At 46.2% G+C, this 21,056-nt stretch overlaps 1 long non-coding RNA gene across 1 annotated transcript in view; it reads right to left on the bottom strand.

The window, feature by feature from the left end:
* Positions 1-18,450, bottom strand: part of LOC141049164 (uncharacterized) — a 77,148-nt gene extending 58,698 nt beyond the window's left edge. Inside the window, exon 1 of the long non-coding RNA XR_012220268.1 lies at positions 17,539-18,450. This is a non-coding gene — a long non-coding RNA (uncharacterized lncRNA). The remainder of the gene's footprint in view (positions 1-17,538) is intronic.
* Between the last annotated feature and the right edge of the window lie 2,606 nt (positions 18,451-21,056).

A 21,056-nucleotide genomic window follows, 5' to 3' on the forward strand; every position in this document is an offset into this window, starting at 1 on the left:
CTGTAGGACGGAGGAAGAATAAGAATATGTGATTGCCGTCTCTGGCGCCGGTTACCTCCATGATATTTTCAGTGTAAGGAAAATTCCATACATTAAGGTGATTGTTTGGGAAAATTGCGGAAATATTGAGCTCTTAGCAAAGACAGAAAACCATTACTGATTGTACCTCCAACCATGGAGCTGGGCTGACGCCGGTGCGGGAGATGCATGTAGGGAAAGGTGTTATTACAGAGACGGCGCTTACGCTTTGCGTCTGAGGTTTTCTAAAATGTGACATTATCTGCAATCACAAAGGGGAGGAGGAGGTTGTCAGATCGGCAGGACTTGCTCAACTTCAACCAAACGTTCCAGTAATGTGAAAATGGGTCACCCTCACACCCAGGGCAGTGGGGTACTCGGTACCGGGCCCGATGGTCCTCAATGGGAGATGTCATGGTAGCTGGAACCCGGCTCGGGGCCCTGGACGCCCATTGTAAATGTTCAGTGTCACTGGGTAAGTCGTGACGCCACCTGTGGTGTTCGGCAATAGAGATGTAAGCCGACGCTGCAGACAGATCCTCTGGGACAGATGGTGTGGTGCAGCAGGGATGTTATAGCCCTCCACAGGCAGGAGTTCCTCCTGTCCGATGTTCTTATGAACTCTACTTGTACAGCAGACAGCTGTAGCCTGCTTCAGGGACTTCTTGCTACCAAGTCCCAGCTCACTATCCAGTTGCTGTTGTGCCCCCAAGTCTTGTGTGGGAATAAAGTGGTCACTACTTCTATTCCTCCGGTGTCTGCTGCAGGACCATTAGTATCCATACAACCTCGGGGACCGGACCCGGCCTTGCACTTGGAACTTCTAGGAAGGGTTCTCCTCTAACCCAGGTCCTCTGTTCCCTTTTACTCCTCACGTTCCGTACTAGTCTTTCTTATGGAGAATCAGGCTTTCAGTCTATGTTGCCCTCTCTCTTCCTTTCCCGTGCCAGCAGACCCAGGTCACTGGGATCTGCTGCAGCACTTCCATCCATCTATCCCTCTCTCCAGGGATCTTCTTCTCTCCATCTCTCTAACCAACTGAACTAACTGTTGTCCTAAACTCTTCCCGCTCTTTGTAATGTCATCTAACTCCACCCACCTCCCAGCACGTTTCGTGTTCCAAGCAGGGAGCCACCAATGGGTGCTTTGCTATACTCTAAGCAGGGAGCCGCCGAAGGTGCTTTGCTACACTACTTTGTGGTGTGGGGGTGCAGGTGTTGGAGTGTGGTCAGGAGTCCCCACCTTACCTGGATGGTGGGGTACCACACCTCAGGAGGAGGTGCAGTACCTCTGTGGCGACTGAGCCTCAGGGGCGCCACAATAGTAATAATTTTGGTTCTTTTGGGTCAAATCAAACAATTGTGCAGATCTGAGAACCTCAGTCATCCACATTCTGGTGAGGTGCAGATGTCCAATGTCGCCTCATGTCTCTGGCACTGATGTAGATCTGTACAGGCCTCCAGCATTAGATTCATGTGTCCTGATGAAACACTGCTAATATCCTGACATTTTATGTATTTATCCTCCTTAGGCAGGAAATGACCGGAGAGGAGACAATTTTGAAAAATTCATTTCAGGTTCCATTTATCCAAATTGGCAGAAAAATTAGATTCTGACCAAATTCATTTAAATCCCAAAATGTCCCTAAGAATATTTTATTATTCTTTGAGGTCTGTCCAGACACATAATAAATGGAGGGCCATGAAGGGGTTAGGATTACACTCCTAGTAACACTCCATTCGGTCTTCGGCTCTTCCAGCCTCCCAACGACTATTTGGGAATAATGGTCCAAATTCTGAGACCAGCGATCCCAATAACAGGACACATCCTGAATGGAGCAGACATGTACTATCCCCATTCACCGGGGCTGTGGAGCACTGCGCTCGGCCATTACCGGCAGGTGGCAGTCCTTTAGACAATTAATGGCTCGAAGGTCACACATGCGCACCTCTGCTCCATTCATTCTGTATGAAGCCACATACTCAGGATTCTGAGCCTCAATTTGGAGATTCCTGTAACTCCCAGCGATCAGCAAGGGATCCCATATCTTCATGGTTGTGAATAACTTGATGTTTTTGGGGATTATTCCTTTAACAACAAACAGTGAACAGTGACCTCAGAGTTTATGAAGGAAGAATAATGCAGGTAACTTTAGAAAATAAAAATCTAAGAAAGTTAGGAAAAATGTCCTTTGCCAACGTTTTCCCGTTCAGATCTTTCTCTGCAATAACGGTACAAAATGCTTCACGGTCAAAGTTTCCATCCTTCCCACCTCTGTAGGTGAAGTCATTAGAGCAAACGAAATTGCAGTGATCAAACTCTACCAAGAAGAAATGCAATCAATGGAGCAAATAAAATAAAAGGCATTATCCAAAATGAGTTTTCAAACGTGCAACAAATAGAGCAGAAGCCAAACCCCGAGAAACCTCAGACCCAAAAATCACATAACTGTAAAACTAAATCATCCCATAAACACTGCTGGTCCTTACTTACAAATACCCGATTTACATCCATCTCTGGTATAATGCATCAAAATCTCAACATTCTACGGAATGACAGCACATCGGATTCAATATTAGGAGATGGGATTAGGACCGTTCCTAGACCCACACTGAGCTCATATTGCCCAAACATAAACTCTCTTTCCCCCCATCGGTTATCCATGAGTGGATACTGTCTCCATGTAAAACTTGCATGCACTCTAAAAAAAAAAAAAAAAAAAAAAACCTCAACGTGTTTTATGTTTAGGAATTAGGATACAAGAACATTTAACAAGAAAAAAAATTCTCAATTGTGATTCCAAATTTGTAGTTTATATCATTGAACGTTGCCTTTGCAGCTGGAAATATATTGGTTCTAAAGCTAGAAAACTAAGAAACAAGATAAGAGAATATCGTTTGATATCAAGCATCCCACAAATCACAATGTTCCAAATATTTCTAATTATTATATAAGATCACATAACAGACAAACCACAGATCTCGCATTATAAGCAACTGAACATGTTCCCAAACACACGAGGCGGAGATAAGGAAAAACCGCTGCGTAATAGGGAAGCTTTTTGGATTCGTCTCCTCAACACGCAGGTTCCTGCAGGGTTAAATTGGAAATGGGAAATTATGCTGCATTGACTGAATGGCATTTACATCGTGCATTATTATTTATTATCTTTCTATTCATTTTTCTAATGCTGTACATGGTTTTAACTATTATGCGCCAGCTGGGTCTCCGCCAATGTCATCATCCTAATCCTCGTGCCTCTTTACCAATGACCCAGTCCTCATTCCCTTTCCTGTCCATATATGATGAGGGTAGCAGTGTGATTTATGCCGCATCTGGCCTTTTTTCACAGCAGCTGCCACTTTCCCATGTATGAATGTTCGGACACCGAGTCCGTGCTCAGATCAGCGACGGGTCATTTACATCCTGCGCATTATGTTTTCCATTCTGTGGTCACTGTATACATCTGTATATACAGATCAGTCACCTGTAGTGCTGCATATAGAGGACTTCATGAATTTTCTGCCCTCCGCTGTAACCATTGTCACATCTTTTCTTAATGAGCATTTTAAATGCATGAAATCACAAAGAAGTGAAGAATGGCGGCGCGATTGGTTATGTTGGGGGGGGGGGGGTAACGTGCTGGCATTACTCCTCAGCTGCACTTCATGCTCCAGGAGTGCTGCTGGGGTTTTCTTCTTTCACGTTTACAGACTTGAAGTAAAATCTAAAATTTAAAATTTGAAGCCATTTATAATCAAGTGGTGGAATGATGTAAATCGCAGAATGAAACGTCGCCAAAAAAGTCCACAAAACATGCCGTCCAGACCGATTCTCACATAACTGTGAAAGCCAGTGATCTGCCCCCCTAAAAATGTATCTACAACAGAGTGGTTCATAGATATGTACCCGCCAAAAAATCTCTTTTTCCCATACCAGTGAGCCAGCCTGGGTGACCCTGGGTAACGGCAATTATTTGCTTCATGTCCGTGCAATATTGGAAAAGATCAGGTAATCAGGAGCTGAATGAAGGAGCTTCAAGTGCCACACGGGGCCCCCTCATCCTCATTGGCACAAGGGGCTCCCCCATGCCCATTCGCACAAGGGGCCCCGCATCCTCATTGGCACAAGGGGCCCCGCATCCTTATTGGCACAAGGGGCCCCACATCCTCATTGGCACAAGGGGCTCCCCATCCTCATTGGCACAAGGGGCTCCCCATCCTCATTCGCACAAGGGGCTCCCCATCCTCATTGGCACAAGGGGCCCCACATCCTCATTGGCACAAGGGGCTCCCCATCACCAGTGACACAAGGGGCTCCCCATCCTCATTGGCACAAGGGGCTCCCCATGCCCATTCGCACAAGGGGCTCCCCATCCTCATTGGCACAAGGGGCCCCGCATCCTGATTGGCACAAGGGGCCCTGCATCCTCATTGGCACAAGGGGCTCCCCATGCCCATTCGCACAAGGGGCTCCCCATCCTCATTGGCACAAGGGGCCCCGCATCCTCATTGGCACAAGGGGCCCTGCATCCTCATTGGCACAAGGGGCTCCCCATGCCCATTCGCACAAGGGGCTCCCCATCCTCATTGGCACAAGGGGCCCCACATCCTGATTGGCACAAGGGGCTCCCCATCACCAGTGACACAAGGGGCTCCCCATCACCAGTGACACAAGGGGCTCCCCATCCTCATTGGTACATGGGGCTCCGCATCACCAGTGACACAAGGGGCTCCCCATCAGCAGTGACACAAGGGGCTCCCCATCACCAGTGACACAAGGGGCTCCCCATCCCCATTGGCACAAGGGGCTCCCCATCCTCATTGGTACATGGGGCTCCGCATCACCAGTGACACAAGGGGCTCCCCATCACCAGTGACACAAGGGGCTCCCCATCACCAGTGACACAAGGGGCTCCCCATCCTCATTGGTACATGGGGCTCCGCATCACCAGTGACACAAGGGGCTCCCCATCAGCAGTGACACAAGGGGCTCCCCATCACCAGTGACACAAGGGGCTCCCCATCCCCATTGGCACAAGGGGCTCCCCATCCTCATTGGTACATGGGGCTCCGCATCACCAGTGACACAAGGGGCTCCCCATCCTCATTGGTACATGGGGCTCCGCATCACCAGTGACACAAGGGGCTCCCCATCAGCAGTGACACAAGGGGCTCCCCATCACCAGTGACACAAGGGGCTCCCCATCCCCATTGGCACATGGGGCTCCGCATCACCAGTGACACAAGGGGCTCCCCATCACCAGTGACACAAGGGGCTCCCCATCCTCATTGGTACATGGGGCTCCGCATCACCAGTGACACAAGGGGCTCCCCATCAGCAGTGACACAAGGGGCTCCCCATCACCAGTGACACAAGGGGCTCCCCATCCCCATTGGCACATGGGGCTCCGCATCACCAGTGACACAAGGGGCTCCCCATCACCAGTGACACAAGGGGCTCCCCATCACCAGTGACACAAGGGGCTCCCCATCACCAGTGACACAAGGGGCTCCCCATCACCAGTGACACAAGGGGCTCCCCATCACCAGTGACACAAGGGGCTCCCCATCACCAGTGACACAAGGGGCTCCGCATCACCAGTGACACAAGGGGCTCCCCATCAGCAGTGACACAAGGGGCTCCCCATCACCAGTGACACAAGGGGCTCCCCATCCCCATTGGCACAAGGGGCTCCCCATCCTCATTGGTACATGGGGCTCCGCATCACCAGTGACTCAAGGGGCTCCCCATCACCAGTGACACAAGGGGCTCCCCATCACCAGTGACACGGGGCTCCCCATCACCAGTGACACAAGGGGCTCCCCATCACCAGTGACACAAGGGGCTCCGCATCACCAGTGACACAAGGGGCTCCCCATCCCCATGGGCACAAGCGGCTCCCCATCCTCATTTGCACATGGGGCTCCCCATCACCAGTAGCACACTGGGCTCCCCATCCCCACTGGCATTGCCCAGGCTCTTGCACAATAGTTCCCTTCCCAGAAAAGCATGCCTGCCTGGTGGGACAATCACCCACAGTGCCCGGCTGGGGAGCCATTCCTTGTTTTATAGACATAGCGCTGGGGACACAACCTCCATCTCCATTTGAGCGTTGCTGCACATTTCTTTACCGGCAGCGTCGGTCGGCCGCCTGCAGTTACGTTTTCCTTAAGCTTTCTCCTTAAATCCAATTATATGTGAAGCTTTTAGCAGGATAAGAGCAGCGCAGCACAATCGCTAAATCTTATCGCCCAGCACGCCCGTGAATTGCATCGCTCAACATTACATCTAATAAATAATCTGACTCCAACATAAGGGATTTATTCTGACATTTTCCCGCTATAAAAAGAAAAAGGCTTAAATAATATTAAAAATGAGACGTCAAACCGAAGATTTCTATCAGCGGCAGCGTTGTTCTCAGCGAATCCTGCTGGGAGATCTGATAATCATGTTATGGGTTAAAGGGTCCTTGTTTGTGAACATAAAATATGAGCTCAGATAAATCCGTCGTATCTTGTGTCAGAAAGTTTCCATATTTCTTGCTTCACTCCTCATCATCTGGGCTGCAGATTCTCCTCCTTCAGAACTAAAATGGTTGTGAGTTTCTGCCACGTTACCGCAGAGCGGCAGCCGTCACCGGTCACCGTGTCTACAAGACTGGCTCCCCAGACTCCTCACTGCCATCTCTGATGTTCGGCTCACGTGGTCACAAGCTGCTCCGGAGTAACTCACATTACTGGATAGAATCAGTGCTGAGGCTGCTGGGAGTACAGGGTTCTGTTCTGTTTTTGCTTTGCCTGAAAATTTCTCCTAAAGACAAAACAACTTGCTATTCCATTTTATGGTTAAATATTCAAGTAACCAGGTGTGCCCGATGCTATCGCATCAGGAGGGCAGTAATATCACGATGGGGGCAGTGGCCCACCCACCTCCGTGCAGTCACAGCCGGCAGGAAAGACGGTGTTTTGCGGCCTGTGCTGGAGATGGTGCGTGGCGCCATCAGAGGGTGGCCGCACCCAATCTCCAGCACAGGCCTCAAAACCACGGTCTTTCCTGCCGGCTGTGACTGCACGGAGGTGGGTGGACAGGCAGCAGTGGGATCCGCCGCATGTAGTCAGTCGGTGGATCCTGGCGGGGGTCCGGCGGCGGCATCCCTCTCATTAATCCCCCCTCATTACACCCTTTCATTACACCCCCCTCATTATACCCCCTCGTTACACCCCTTTCACAGCCTCATGATCGCAGCAGCGGCCTGGATCCGAGCAACATCACTTAGGTGTTCCAAAATGGTGGTTGGCGTACTTCCGGTGCGGCGCGGTGGATTGTGGGATTCAGGGACATCCAGACGGAACTGGATGACGGGCAAATTAAGGCAATTATATATATAGATTTTAGCAATCTGTATTCCATTGACATATTAATCCTTTTTGTATATCTATTTTCTACTGCAGCTGACTTAAGCAGGGAGAAAGTAAAGGTCTGCAAAATATATTAACTGAGCTCTAGCAATGAAAGAAGATTAAAATCAATTAATCAATAAATCATTTACGGCTCATTCAGATGTTATTTTTCACTCTCAAGTTCTATATATGATTTTCACTGATAGTACTCATTCCCATTATAGTCTAGGCATACTGGTGCTGCTGACATTCCCATTATAGTCTATGCATACTGGTGCTGCTGACATTCCCATTATAGTCTATGTATACTGCTGCTGCTGACATTCCCATTATAGTCTATGTATACTGCTGCTGCTGACATTCCCATTATAGTCTATGCATACTGGTGCTGCTGACATTCCCATTATAGTCTATGTATACTGGTGCTGCTGACATTCCCATTATAGTCTATGTATACTGGTGCTACTGGCATTCATATTATAGTCTATGTATACTGGTGCTACTGGCATTCATATTATAGTCTATGTATACTCGTGCTGCTGACATTCCCATTATAGTCTATGTATACTGGTGCTGCTGACATTCCCATTATAGTCTATGTATACTGGTGCTGCTGACATTCCCATTATAGTCTATGTATACTGGTGCTGCTGACATTCCCATTATAGTCTATGTAGACTGGTGCTGCTGACATTCCCATTATAGTCTATGTATACTGGTGCTGCTGACATTCCCATTATAGTCTATGTATACTCGTGCTGCTGACATTCCCATTATAGTCTATGTATACTCGTGCTGCTGACATTCCCATTATAGTCTATGTATACTGGTGCTGCTGACATTCCCATTATAGTCTATGTAGACTGGTGCTGCTGACATTCATATTATAGTCTATGTAGACTGGTGCTGCTGACATTCCCATTATAGTCTATGTATACTGGTGCTGCTGACATTCATATTATAGTCTATGTAGACTGGTGCTGCTGACATTCCCATTATAGTCTATGTATACTGGTGCTGCATTAATTTACTTTTTCTGCTCAGACCCAGTTTCTCATATTATAGTCTATGTAGACTGGTGCTGCTGACCCTATTTCCTGTCTGCTTGAGACCAGAAGCTTGAAAAGACTTCTTGCAGTTTTGAAAAACTGATAATGAAACTGATGATAAAAACTGACGCATTAATGAAAATCTGATCCAAAACATGGATTAAAATCAGTTCATCTCATGTGTGCAATAAAAGTAACGTCTCAATGAAGCCTTAGGCCTCTTTCACACATCAGGTTTTCGCCATCAGGCGCGATCCGGCGCTTTTGACAGAAACCGGATCCGGCGAAATGCAATGCCGGATCCGGTTTCCCCCCATTGACTTGCATTAGAGCCGGATCGCGCCGGATGGCCATGCGTTTCATCCGGTTTTCGCCGGATCCGGCAATGTGTCGCGATCCGGCGTCTGGAAAAAACGGCTACTGTAACGTTTTTTGTCTCCGGCGAAAAAGCCGGACACGCCGGATCCGGCGCGTCCGGCTTTTTCACACAATGAAAGCCTATGAGCGCCGCAATGCGCCTGATCCGGCGAAAGCCGGATCCGGTGGCCGGATCCGGTTTTTTTGGTCTGAGCATGCTCAGTAGCTCTGCCCACAAGACATATATAAAAGCAAGACAGTGGGACCCACAGCCACACCCAACATGCCACCCAAGAAAGCAACCAAGCGCAGCAGGAGAAGGCAGCAGACCACTGCAGCACCATCAGCACCACCACCACCCCAAATGGAGCAGCAAATGGAACATGCTGAGCAGGGGAGTCCAGCAGCAGATGAGAGACGGTAATTATCAAATCCCCCATTCCTCCAAACTAGGGCCATGGAATATCAAGATATTCATTGGCCCTTTGTTTCTCTTTATTCAACAGCCGCCCAAGAGATGCAGCAGCAGCAGCAGCAGCAGAAATGGCATCACTGGCAGCAGCAACAGCAGCAGCAATACCCACAGCCATGGAGTCTGGCCATCAACAGGACAGCACATCTTCTTCTGGGAGCCCCCCCTCGCATCGTCAGCGTTTGACGGTAAGTTTTTATTTCCAAAATCCATCATCTCTGTAATATATGTCTATTCATTGCCTTTTATTTCAAAACAGGAATCACAAGATGAAGAGGAGCTCCCAGAAGAAGAAGGAAGGGGTGGACAGACACCTGGAGTGGGCTCACAATTGGTAAGATTTTGGCATCAAACGCAGAAACACAACATCACACTACACACAACACATAGAAAACAATGTTCTGCAGACCACACACAGCAAACAAATGCCTACATCCAAAGACATAACATTTTTTGTTTTCTTCTCTAGTCTTCCCAATCTGGTGCTCGGCCAAGAGATCCTCGCAGTGCCTCCCAGGGTCGTCGGCGACAGCAACGCGGCGGTCACCAGCGTGTAAGTATAAATATTTTTGCTTTGTTTTTTTGCACTTTTTATTTCATTTCTTTTGTGGAGGCTAATTATGTTATTTTTGTCTTTTTCTTTAACAGCCTTCACAGCGTGCTCCCGACTCTGACGGTGAGGATGGAGGACTCGATGTGGACCACCTCATCGATCTCGTCAGAGAAAGGGAGCCGCTCTGGAATATGGCTGACCGCCGCCACGCTGACCTGATCGTTACCCGACGACTCTGGGAGGAAATCTGTTCGCTCCTTGTGGGCCGCTGGGAGGACCTCGAAGCTCGGGCCCAGATTAAAGAGCGTAAGTATATACAGTACCGGTTGCTTGATGTAAACCAGTGTTTCCCGAACTCCAGTCCTCGTGGTCCCCACGGATCATGTGTTCAGGATTTCTATTTACTATGGAAATCCTGAAAACATGACCCCTGGGGACCATGAGGACTGGAGTTTGTGAAACACTGATGTTGTATACTAACCACTTTGTCCTTTCTCGTTTCAGGGAACAGAATTGTGAATCGGTGGCGGTCTGTGAGGGATCGTTTCAAGAAGGAGTTCAATAAAGAGATGCGGGCCCCGAGTGGATCTGGAGGACGCAGGAGCAAGTACAAGTACGCACGAGCCCTGTCGTTCTTCCGGGAAACAATGGTCACCAGAAGGTAAATATTACACATCACATGTGAAAAAAATGTTAGATGTAACTTTTTTTTTTCAGCCAGGGCCATACCATGTCAGTATTTTAATTGTTTTTTTTTCTCTTTATTCCACAGCACGGTGAGCAGCACTCGGGAGCCTGCACGATTGGACCCTTCTGAGGCGATCCCTGAGGAGACCGGCACCGAGGGACACTTCGACCGCCCCGGTACATCTGCACCTTCCCAGCCTTCCCACACATTCGACCCATCTGTCCCATCCACCAGCACAGGAGCATCGTGGCCGCCTACATTACATGAAGCTGCTGGTGAGGAGATCGCTTTCCCTTTACCCCACCCTTCTGCCCCTGCCACCTCTAGTACACCTGCGGGTACTGGGCGGCAGCGGCAGAGGGGTCAGGAAAAGAGTTATGCGCAAGAGTTCTTGCATCTGAATACATCTTTCCAGAACTGTCTAAAAGTCTTGTCAGAGGAAATCTCCGCAGGCTATCAGCAGATCAACTCCAGCATTCTGGAGGTGAAGACACTTCTGCAAACCATGCATTCAGAAGCAAGATCTTCGCCAAACCACACCTTTTTCAGGTCTGTTGTGGAGCGCATGGAAACGCTCTCTCCTGCCCAGCAGATGCATGTAATGCATTCATGCCACGCTGCTCTCCAGCAAGTTACCTCCCAACCTCCTCCTCCCACCACAGTAGTTCCTCCACATGCACCCCCTCCAGCCACTTTCCATCCTCCCCCTCCTATTACATCTGCACCCCCTCCAGCCACTTTCCATCCTCCCCCTCCTATTACATCTGCACCCCCTCCAGCCACTTTCCATCCTCCCCCTCCTATTACATACCAGCAACCTCACCAGTACCAGCAACCTCCCCAGTACCAGACATCTCCCCACTTCCAGCAACCTGCCCAGTACCAAACTCCTGCCCCGTACCAAACTCCTTCCCCATACAACTTGCCATCAACATCATCTGCTCCTACAGTCCCTGCCCAACCCTCCACTCCACCGCCCACCACCTCTTCTGCCTCCCACATGTCCACCCATTCTGTAGCTTTTTCCACACCTTCACCTCTAACTGTTCCTTCCCCACCACGATCCCAGTCCTCTCTCCACACTCCCATTGTCGAAGTGTCCCGCAGCCCCTCCAGCAGTATTTCCACCCCACACTACACAGATTTGTAATGTGTGTTTTTTGTAATAAAAATGCCCATTGGGTTTAAAACCTTTATTAAAAAAGTTTTTTGCACTTTAAAAACATTTTACAAAAAAAAAAAAAAAATTTAAATAAAAGTTAAATTATTGTTTACACTGGTTGTCTGTCATTTCTTTCTGCGGCGAACTATGTTTAAAAAAAAGGTTAAATACAGGGTATTTCAAAGGTAAAAAGGTATTCAAAACCAGGTATATAACTGTGGGTAAATTTTAGCTTTTTGCCACAGTTGTGTTCCTGGTTGTGTTTGAAGCAAAGTATTTCACCTAAAAAGTTGTGTTTATTGTTGGTGATTTCCTAACAATGTACACAACTTTTGTTAAAAGGTGAAATACTTTGCATAAAACACAACCAGGTACACACCTGTGGCCTAAAGGTAAAAATAGTAAGACCATGACAAGATAGCCAACTTTGGTTGGCAAAGGTATATACTGTTGGTCCAGAAGGTACACAAGTTTGGTTAGGGCACAAATCTTTCACACTCTGTCATCCTGCCAGTGTACTCTGCCGTGAGGTGACATAAAGTATAGTGCAAAATTGTCCCTGAAACCGTCACAGAACTTCTAGTGGTAATATTTCCAATGACAACATCCATCTTCGCCAGTAACTTGCTCTTCTCTCCAACCTGCACTTTCTTCTCTACAACCTGTCAAAGAAGGGCTGTAGGAACATGCTATATATAGTTTTCCAGTAGCCAATCCCATTCAGAAGGCCACAAGGGTCAATTTTAAAAACCGGATCAGGCGTAATCCGTCGAAAAATGGATGAACCGGATGAGACGGATCCGGTTTTGTCTGTCAAGAACAAGACGGATCCGGCAGAAAACCGGATCCGGCACTTCAGGTTTTACTAAACATTTGCCGGATCCGGCATTCCGGCACGACGCCGGATCGCGCCTGACGCCGAAAACCTGATGTGTGAAAGTAGCCTTAGTGACATGAAGATCCTCGTTTTTTCTACTAGTGTCAAAAGAACAAAAAGTAAGAGAAGGGAAGACTAAGTTCACAGGAGCAACAATCTGTCATCCAGAAAAAAATGGACAACTTTTCATCTGATTATTTGCCCCCATGCCGTCTGTCTGTCCATTTCAGACATCCAATCCCATGCTAGAAATTATAATTTATCCATTAAACATTAATGCCATACAGATACAGATGGAGTCTATTTTGCGCGCTTTCTATTGAAATGTATTTAAAAAAACAGATGAGACTCGCGCCTGCTGAGATTGTCGTCACACAGATCATCGATCTCTATGGAAAAATGTTTATGTGAAGTAACGCATTGATTAGCACTGGTCCATCTTCTTACAATACACGTAAGTTATGAGGAGAAAGGGTCCAAGAGTGAACAACAATGGGTGAAGCAAATGGTTAAGGCTACTTTCACACATCAGGTCTTTTCCAACAGGCAGGATCCGGCTATTTTGAGAAAGAACAGATCCGGCGAAATCTGCCGCCGGATCCGGCTTTCTCTCATTGAATTGTATTAGCTCCGGATCGCGCTGCATGGCCTTCCGTTTCTTCCGTTTCTTCCCAGATCTGGCTAAAATTTTGATTCCGGCGTCTGGAAGAAACATCTCAAGTAACGTTTTTTGCCTGTGGCAAAAAAACGGACAGCGTCGGATCCGGCGCTTCCGGATTTTTGCTACAATGCAAGTCTATGGGCGCCAGAATGCGCTGGATCCGGAAAAAGATGGATCCGGCCACCGGATCTGTTTTTTAAGTCTGCGCATTCTCAGATCCAATTGGCCAGCCCCCAGGAAACTGATATAGTGAGACCCTCATCCATTACCAACCAGCTAGACGGATTTGGCGGAAAAACAGATCTGTTTAATCAGTTTTCCACAATTTATGCCGGATCCTGCCTGTCAGAAAAAACCTGATGTGTGAAAGTAGCCTAAGGCTGTGTGCACACGCTGCGGATTCTGCTGCAGTGTACAGTACCATAATATCCTATGGAAAATGCAAACCGCAGTGCAGACGGTGCGGATTTTTCTGTGCGGATTTGCTGCGGTTTCTAATCCACAGAAAGAATTGACATGTCAATTATTTCTGCGGATTCCGCTGCGGTTTACCATCCCCTCCATTGTAGAGGTGATAAAACCGCAGGCTAATCCGCAGATTTTACTAAATCCGCGCAGATCAATCCGCAGCAGAATCCGCTGCGTGTGCACACACCCTCAGGCTGCTTTCACACATCCGGCTTTTTGAATCTGGCATGATGCGGCGAAATTTGGAACAACCGGATCCGCTACTGGATCCAGTTTTGTCCCATAGAGTTGTATTGTCGCCGCACAGTGCCTGATGGGTATGCGGCGCATCCGGTTTTTGCCAGATACGGCAAAAAGTAGCCGTCCGGCGTCTGCAAAAAACGTTCGCTGCAACTTTTTTTTGACAGCGCCGAACCGGTTTTTCTCACAGCGCATGCGCGGAGACTCTGAGTCTCGCGCTACTCTTTTAAATGTGGGCACCACCGTATCCGGCCATACAGGCATCCGGTGTCTCCGGCACATCCCGGATCCGCCCCTACGGCTTTTCGCCGCACGGCGCCGGAGACACAAAGCCGGATGTGTGAAAGAAGCCTAAGATGAAGCCAGCAACAGAGGAAACATTGCTGCATCCTATGACAAACACCCTGGAATTATTTGTAAATGGTAACAATAGGTCACTCTAAATTTGAAAACCTGCTTTACTAGATAAAACGTACAATGATTCATAATGCATAAAGTAAACCTGCAAATAGGAGCGATACATCGTAACTATTGATAACACGACCAGACCTCAGGGGATTCTCGTGTGAAACGTGTGCGATCTGTCGGATGCGTCGGCTCCAGTTTCTATGAATTCCTGTATATTTGCAGATGGAGATGAAATCATAAAACAGCGATCCCCAGGTTTTGTGGAACTACAATTCCCACCATTTTCTAATAACAGGAAGGAAAGACTCACAACAGAGCGTCGTTCACCACCGCTGCACCCCGCACTAATGGGAAGATTATAACGAGCCGTCCGGTCCGCGCATAATATTTGCACACTTTGTTTTCCATGTGTGAAAATCTTGGAGAAAACTCAGAATACAGAAGCGACACATGTGGCTAATTATGTGCTAGTTAGGTGTCGTCTGCCGGCTCTGCGCATCAAAACACATCAGGACACACTTATTACAGCGTCATAACGACGACACAAAGTAACAGGTAGTCACTGCTGCTTGACGACTCGGGAAACGTCACTTCACCAGGGGTTTATATCTATAACTTCTCTGCTGCGCATGGAAAGCTGTTCTAGACACTGTGAAAAGATCAATAACTTGATGATATATTTACATATACTGGGGCCATGAACTGTGCATCAGCCTTCAACCATATTCCAAAAGACTTCAATCAGGCCACGTTCACACGTTCAGTATCTGGTCAGTATTTTACATCAGTACTCGTAACTCGGAGTGAGTGATAAATACAGAAGTGGTAACTAGGGATGAGCGAGTATACTCGTTAGGATTCGGTACTCGCAGTACTCAAATCCTAGCGAGTTAATTTCACTTCGGATCTCCCGCCGACACGTGTTAGCCAATCACAGTAAATCTGCCGCCTTCTTTGCTGTGGCATTACTGTGATTGGCTGGCCGTGCAGCGTCACTGTATCGCTGGAGCCCCTGGAGAGCGGTTGCATCAACTGATGCGGCTGCTCTTCTTGGGAGATCGACATGGGACCCTCGTTATTAATGGCATTACTGCAGAAAGGTGAGTATAGGTTGCTTTATTATTTTAATTTTTTTTTTACAGGTGATCGATGGCTTTGGGGAATTAGGTGTGTGAGGCGAGTATGTACTTTATGTTATGTGTTGTATGTTATGTGTATGTACTGTATGTTATATGTTGTATGTTCTGTATGTCTTTTTTTATTTTTTACATTCACCACATTAGCCGGATGATGGGAATACTACTTTCCCATCATCCGCTAATCTCACTGTAGCCGGCATAGCCGGATGGGACAAGTAGTCCCATCTGACCATGCCCACACATGAGCACAGGCCGGCACAGCACCAGCAGAGGCCGGCACAGCCTCGCACAGGTCCGGCAGAGCCTGGCACACACATTCTCCAAGCGCACAGAGTCTCCACCCACACACATTCTCTGCCCATTACTCGAATTTCCCATAGACTTACATTGGACTCACTACTCGTTATGAGTACCCGAGTATTAGGAGGTACTCGTAATGAGTATGGCGAGTCTGAGTATTTCACTACTCGCTCATCCCTAGTGGTGATGTGTTTCTATTAGATTTTTCCTCCTATTGTTCTCCTCCTAGTTTTGACTTACAAATACTGATGTAAAATACTGATGTAAAATACTGACCGTGTGATCATGGCCCAACTCCCATTACCAAGCGCTGATTTGTGACCACATCAAAGTTCAGCTCTAATTTCATGTGGGTTATGCTTGTAAATCAGCACAAGGGAGTTCAGTATGAGGGTTCACTGCGATTAAATCAGACGAATGCAATCCAATTAAAAATCTGATACCGTTCATACCAATTTAATGCTATGCTTGTGTTCTCAGTGGCATTTCTTTTCCCGCTGTGTTGAGAGAGAGAGAGAGATCCGTTGCCAACCGTTGGCGGATTCCGCCAATTAACGGTTGGCAACGGATCCGCCGCCCATAGGCATCCATTATAACGCATGGCGGACAGCGACGGATCCGCTGCTAGCCGCTATTTTACCGCACACAAAAAACGTTTCATTGTCCGTCCACTTAATAGAGCAGAAAATTATGATGGATCCATCAAAAAACAGATGAAACGGATGACCATCCGTCCAAATCAGCCGCAATGCAAGTGAATGGGAAAAAAAACGGATCCACCAAAAAAAAGGCGGATCCGTTTTTTTTGCAAAATGGCGGATTTTGACTGACGTCAAAAAACTGAAGTGTTAAACAGGCCTAAGGCTGCATAAAATGGTCGAGACTCACCGATGCAAGTCAATGGGTGCAAGAAAGTAAAAAAATATTGCACTCTGCACAGACCATGCGATTTTTAGGCACTCATCTCGTAGGAAACCCGACATTTCATCCACCGATTACAGTAAATTCACAGCGTGAACGGTCAGAAGAGAATAGAAAGATAGAAAAGATGTCAGTGAGATATATAATCTGTGCAGTGCGTGGGCAGCTTACTGTACTTGTGTTTAGCTAATAAAGGAAAACAAAAGTGGCGCTGGGTTCCCCTTATTTTTATTAACCAGCTGAGGCAAAGCAGACAGCTGAGAACTGGTCTTAATAGTTTGGAAAGGGGACAATAAACATGGAGCTTCCCAGGCTATTAATATCGGCTCACAGAAATGTCTCACGCTGTGAGCAGCGACATCCAGTAAGGTGTCGGCTTTCCCTCAGCTGGTTAATAAAAATAAAAAGGGGGACCCAGCTCAGTTTTCCTTTATTTATTAGCTAAATACAAGTACAGAAAACCACACACATGCACTGCACTGATTATATATCTATCTCAGCTACTTTATATACGCAGATGTGAGCGTATCCTCAAACAGGTAAAAATGTTTATAAACTCCAGACCAGGACAAGCTCACTGAGGGATTCTCAGTTAACCCATTTTGCAGCCAACAAAGTCTGTAAATTTTTAACAAAACCCAATTGCAAAAATTATTTTAAAAAGGTCAAAGTACATATTTAAGTAGAAAAGAGATTTCTCCGAAGCTGCCCACACAAGAGGTGAGCAAAAGTGCAGAAATTTGAATAGATCAATTTGCTATAATTTAGCCTGAGATTAAATAAAATAAACACAAAAAAAAGAAGGCACGACCTGGCTCTCACCTGTTCTGCCGCGCAGTCCCGCTCCTGTCGGTTTGCTTGGCCCCATTGCTGGTGTTGTCTTCACTGTGCCATACACAACCCATAGCCCAGCATTGTCCCGCCTGCGCCTCCCCAGCCGGCCGCCATATTGCTCCTCTCATACTTGGTCTTCTGCCCGTTTAATTCTGGGTGTTTGCAGTTTGGGGATGATTTTTGAAGGTGCAGCGAAACAAATGTTCAACATAAAAGCCATTTCTATGGTTCTGGATTAAATTTAACAAGAAAATGAGAAGTAAAAACCGAAACATTTCTCTAGACGTTTCCTTTGGCTAAAACTAGTTAGTAATTATCCAAAAGTTTTCTTTGCATAGTAAAGTGAACAGAGGAATATATTGAATAATTCAACGCTAGGTGCAATCAATTATTGATCCCAACATATGAAATGCTCGCTCACAGAGGAAACTTTTCTCCTTTTTTTTTTTTTCCAGGTTTTAGTTGAAATGAAAACCATGTATGAATGCATAAAATTGTCAGGTCCTAAAACTAAAGTCTGAGACTAGAAAGAGGTTAATGGGTGAGGAAACATATGTAGAAGTCAGGAGGGAATCTGTTCGGCGGAGACTCGGGGAGCATGGAATTCAATGTTCTACATTTGGCTTTGAAAAATAAAACTATTAAAAAAAATACATTGAGTTTAAAAATTGCAATTCATTTTCTTATTTAATTGTTTTTCTACTTTGGCTACAAAAAAAAAGAAAAAAAAACTATTCTGTAAATAGTCTCCAATTACTATTACTTTACAGATCCAATCCACATAAGACAGAAAACCAACCAAATTGGAGCCTCATAAGTAAAAAAGAGCAATGATAGAAACGTGAATGTAATAAAGGAAAAGGAGCAAAAGCTTGGACCAGACAGGTGGGAATGGGTAGAATAAAGACCGCAAGCACCGGAAATCTGCAAAGGGCTCATGCTCACTTGCGAGAGACTCTCTCGTAGGAATACCCGGCACTGGGACCGGAGCGCGGATACATGTACCTCTATGCAGCTGCACGCTCCAGTCCCAGTGCCGGGTATTCCTACGAGAGAGTCTCTCGCAAGTGAGTATGAGCCCTTATTCAGACGCTTCAGGAGGACGATCCACATTCAGACGTTAAGGGCTATGTTCACACTTGATGCTTTTTCAGTGTTTTTTATGCAAATTTTCAGCTGCATTTTACAGCACCAGCAAAGCCCATGAGATTTCTGACATCTCCTGCTCACACATTGTCCTCAGTATTTTATACTTTGCTTGATTTTTGCACAATGGAGCAAGTCACTTATCGCAGAGTTTTTCTCAGCATTTTTCACCCATTGAAAGTAATGGGTGGTGAAAAAAAACGCTAAAAACAGCGGCTATCAGGTTTTGCATTTTTTTTTGTGTTAAAACCTGATGATGAAGTCTAATATGTTTTTTTTTTTTTTGCACTAAATTTTATCAGCATGGACAAGAGACAAATGCAGCATGGCAAAAACGCAGCAAAAAAACGCAAGAAAATCCAAGCAAAACCGGCTTTTATTTGCAGATTCTTTACTGTCACAGCACATGCATGGATATAGTCTGTGTGTTGGGCTCTCCATGCATGTGCTGTGACAGTGACACAGCCGCGACACGTGCAGCTGCTGCGCCTATCAGCCGGTGTGATCCATGTATCCGGGTTCCCACTGCAGCTTGTTCAGTAAGCGCTATAGTTTGCAGAATAAGCGGAGACTCAAACAAAATCGACTCCTGATCCCTTCTGATGCTCTAGAGGCAAAGTCACTTCTGCGTACCGCGCTGTGCCGATACAGCGGATACAGTCATCAGCAATGTATGGCCCCTCCAAGCAGCAGGAATGCAGGGAGTGTGAACTTTCGGCGGCGGCTATGCGGTGACTTTGGAGGCCACACTTCTCATGCATTTAGGCCTCATACTCACTGGCGATAAAATCGGACGATTGCAATCTGACCCATGTTAGTGAATGGGTGACATCTCACTTGCGATTTTTTTTCTCATCCAAAATCGGTCTGAGAAAAAAAAGATTTGCAGCGATTTTCGCCAATACAAGTCAATGGGTGCGATTAATAAAACGGACCAAAAACAGATACATCACCATTCTGTGGTATAGAACACTGTAAATGGTCCTGTAAATGACTGTCAAAAAAGAGTTGCTGGGAAAAAAAAAAAACGGATTGAAAACGGAAGGAAAGATTAGAAATCGCATGACACTGGCGTTACACTCCACCCTTTTCCCCGGTCCAGAAATCGGACTGTTTTCTTAATCGCCAATGGGTATGAGGCCTAAGAGTTTGTTCGGTGTCTCAGTCTGCTCCTTGCGGCGCAATGCAAGTGAATGTGTTCACATTACAACCCCAAAGGCAACTGCAACCGCAAAAGGCAAAGCGTGAAAATAATCCAAACTTGTAAGGTTTCTTGTAACTTACTTGGGGGTCACAATGTGAAACCATACTCTGGAATTGCACTGCAATGTAGAAGACGCTTACAAATTGTGGCCTCACGCCCAAAGTCACCATTCAGCCCCAGCCTTACTGAGAACAGGAGACTGTCCCTGCAAGTGATCAGTTGTCCCCTCGACCTCCTGCTTCTGGTAAATGCATTGCTTGTACCATTGGCGCATGTTCACACCTGCATTACTCTACATTACACAGTGATTAATCACTGGGGGTCCAGAACTGAGACTTGAGTCCCATAATGAACCCAGCTCTGCTACATCTGTATATTGTAAGTACTAGTAATAATATTAATTATTATACAATGTATCACATCAATATTATAACTTGTTTTAATTACAACATGACTTTACGGAACAGCAAATATCAGACTGCAGCGGATTGTGCTCAAATTTAGCAATTCAATCCCATCAATAACTGGAAAATAAAAAACTATTGATCTTTGTTTTCCCCCAAAGCCTATAAACAACATCGATCTATCAATAATCCTGGATTTATCCTGCAGGCAGAAATCAGAAATGCAAATTGATGAAGAAACATTTAATCAGAGCAAATTGGATTTTACTCTTGGACGATAGAAGTGCAGTAATTAGACATCATTACTCATCGGCTAAATAACATTAATTAAAAAATCTTTGGTTGGAAAGTTAATATTTTGCAAAAAAAAAACTTGATGCAACAGAGATGCTTTATTGTCCCGGTGTAATGAACTTATCAGGATACACAAATACCGTACACATATAATGCTGGAGCAGATGTAGACACCCACATCTGCATACACCATCGATTACCAATATGTCGCTACTCAGTCTTTCATGATATATGAACTCCAACATCAGCAGAGAAAGTGCTGAGACAAAGTATTCTAATACTGGACAATAGACGAAAGCAGATCAATGAGAATGGGAGGAAAGAAGACTACATGAAGTCAGTGGATTGGCGCTGGTATCAGGAAAATCACTAATATAATACTGCCCCTATGTACAAGAATATAACTACTATAATACTGCCCCTATGTACAAGAATATAACTACTATAATACTGCCCCT

Source organism: Dendrobates tinctorius, unplaced genomic scaffold (genome assembly GCF_039654945.1).
Source record: "Dendrobates tinctorius isolate UK_male_01 unplaced genomic scaffold, ASM3965494v1 ptg000143l, whole genome shotgun sequence".
Classification (NCBI taxonomy): Eukaryota; Metazoa; Chordata; class Amphibia; order Anura; family Dendrobatidae; genus Dendrobates; species Dendrobates tinctorius.